The 2,055-nt window shown below is 36.2% G+C and overlaps 1 long non-coding RNA gene across 1 annotated transcript; it reads left to right on the top strand.

Annotated features, from left to right (window-relative positions):
- The first annotated feature begins 9 nt into the window (after positions 1–9).
- LOC147751747 (uncharacterized) lies at positions 10–1,588 on the top strand. Its single transcript, XR_015315989.1, has 2 exons — positions 10–905; positions 1,283–1,588. It is a non-coding gene; the product is annotated as an uncharacterized LOC147751747 (long non-coding RNA).
- The last annotated feature ends 467 nt before the right edge of the window (positions 1,589–2,055 follow it).

Consider the following 2,055-nt stretch of genomic DNA (forward strand, 5'->3'; position numbering starts at 1 on the left):
AGAGAGCGTGCCGAGATCTGGAAAACAAAAAGAATACAGCAACGCGTAATCATAAAGTAGTCCGACGGAAAGCAAATATCAATCTAAGACTATCTTCAAATGAAATTAATTTATAGCTGGAAACTTGAAGCAAGGTAGCTTATAAACTAGCTGCTATTTTTATTGCTTAATATAATTTTCTCGTCGAAACTATGGAAAATGTAATAACCCGTCAAGGTATTTCTACGTTAGTCTATGTCAAGGAAAAGTGACAGCCACCAAAGAAGCCCATTGACATGTTTTGTTAGACAGAACACTTTAGAAAGAGAAATAAAAAAAAAAAAAGCTCTGAGGTGCTTCCATATCTTCATTGTCACCCGCCATAACCTCGTTAATGTCATATGTATCATATATTTATTCCATACAAATAGGAACCTGCAGGTGAGATTCTATCGTTTTAGAGTGAAACAGCTTATTTAAAAAAAAAAGCTTATTGATGGCACTAGTCAAATCTAGTTAGCAACTGCCGACACTTGCATCGAAGCGAACCACTGTGAACTATTCTATTTGAGATATTTGCTCAAAAGATACAAAACCTTACACTCTCTATAATGTAATATCGTCATATTTGTTAAATAACTATATCACCGTTAATATCGGCAGTATAGTTATTTTCATTTGATTATGATTACCTAATTTTGCATCACCCAGCGTCCGCGACGTGCACACTTAGCCCCGCACCCGTTTCACCTGTTGTCCGGGCGGTGTTAAAACGATAATAAAGTGTATAACTTCGGTCTTCGCATGACACCCGCTGAGTCCGTGAGACTAGTCAGCCATTATAATGATGATGGCGAAGTAGATGCAGACGATGTAAGACAAGATAAGGAAGTGCATTGAAAAATGTTATACGCGTAGAGATAATCGTAAGTGTTTTTTATATATTTAAGACTCTGTTTTTTTTTTGTCATCTTTTCTTCCGTTAGTTTGTCGTTATAATGATCCAATGTATTGATGCCTTTTTATGTAAGAAGAGTGTTTCATATAATATGACTGTTTTCGCAATCGGTGAAGAACGCTTACGAGGGATTTCCGCAAATTAAGTATTCGATTAATAATAACGGGATCGTACAAATAAGTGGAACTGAAAAAACATCGGACACAGAATAGTTTTATCAAAAATCCATATATTAGACGTTTTTAGCCGTAGAGATTTATTGCGAGCATCACACCTAGCGTGATCGTTTAGGAATTCTGAAAAAATGGTAACTGCATTAACGTTTCAATTACTTTAACTATGTAGAGGTCGACTTTTCGGGCGAAGGATATTTGTTCGCTGTTCACTTCTTCATTCGTTTGGTTATAATATTATCGCTTGGCCGATGCGGAAAACGCTGAAACGAATGGACGACATTGTTCCTGAAGCCGACTACGTGTGGGATTGATTTTATAATTGTACTATAGCTAATGATACGCTGGTCGCCATATTGGACAACGTATCTTGGTTGCGCTTCGTATAGTACGAAGTACGGACAGAGTCGCTGCATGACGCTATATTTCCTTGCTATACATGCTTATTTTTTGACGAAATAAAAAAATCTACGTAATCTATCTGACGCTCTTGTTTCATGGCCTAAAAGTTCACAGGGGGTGTGACATTCGTAAATGGATAAAAACAAATAAAAACATCATAATGTTTCTTAACTAAGCTAACAGGGTATTAATAATAATAAAGAAAAGCACCACAATGCGACAGTAAAATTTTTCGACTATAAATTATTCATATACGCCAAGACATACGAATACCAACGTGTTACTAAACCCTATACACAAATGCTGTTTTTTACATTAAGTAAAGGCAAAGTAAACTAACATTTTCTCATGTCTGCTCTTGGCTGTCTACACCCTTCGGCTGCTAAAAGTCTAAGACAGCGTAATCTGCATAGATCGCAAACCCCTCAAACAGATAGTTACCTATAGATGGAGAATACATAGCTCGAAAGGTGTAAGTTGAAAGATCACTATTAATAAATGCCTTTTAGTTCATTGCTAATTTCGTGAGTAACTTGTTAATGG

This window comes from Varroa jacobsoni, unplaced genomic scaffold (genome assembly GCF_002532875.2).
Source record: "Varroa jacobsoni isolate VJ856 unplaced genomic scaffold, vjacob_1.0 contig06409, whole genome shotgun sequence".
In the NCBI taxonomy this organism is placed as follows: Eukaryota; Metazoa; Arthropoda; class Arachnida; order Mesostigmata; family Varroidae; genus Varroa; species Varroa jacobsoni.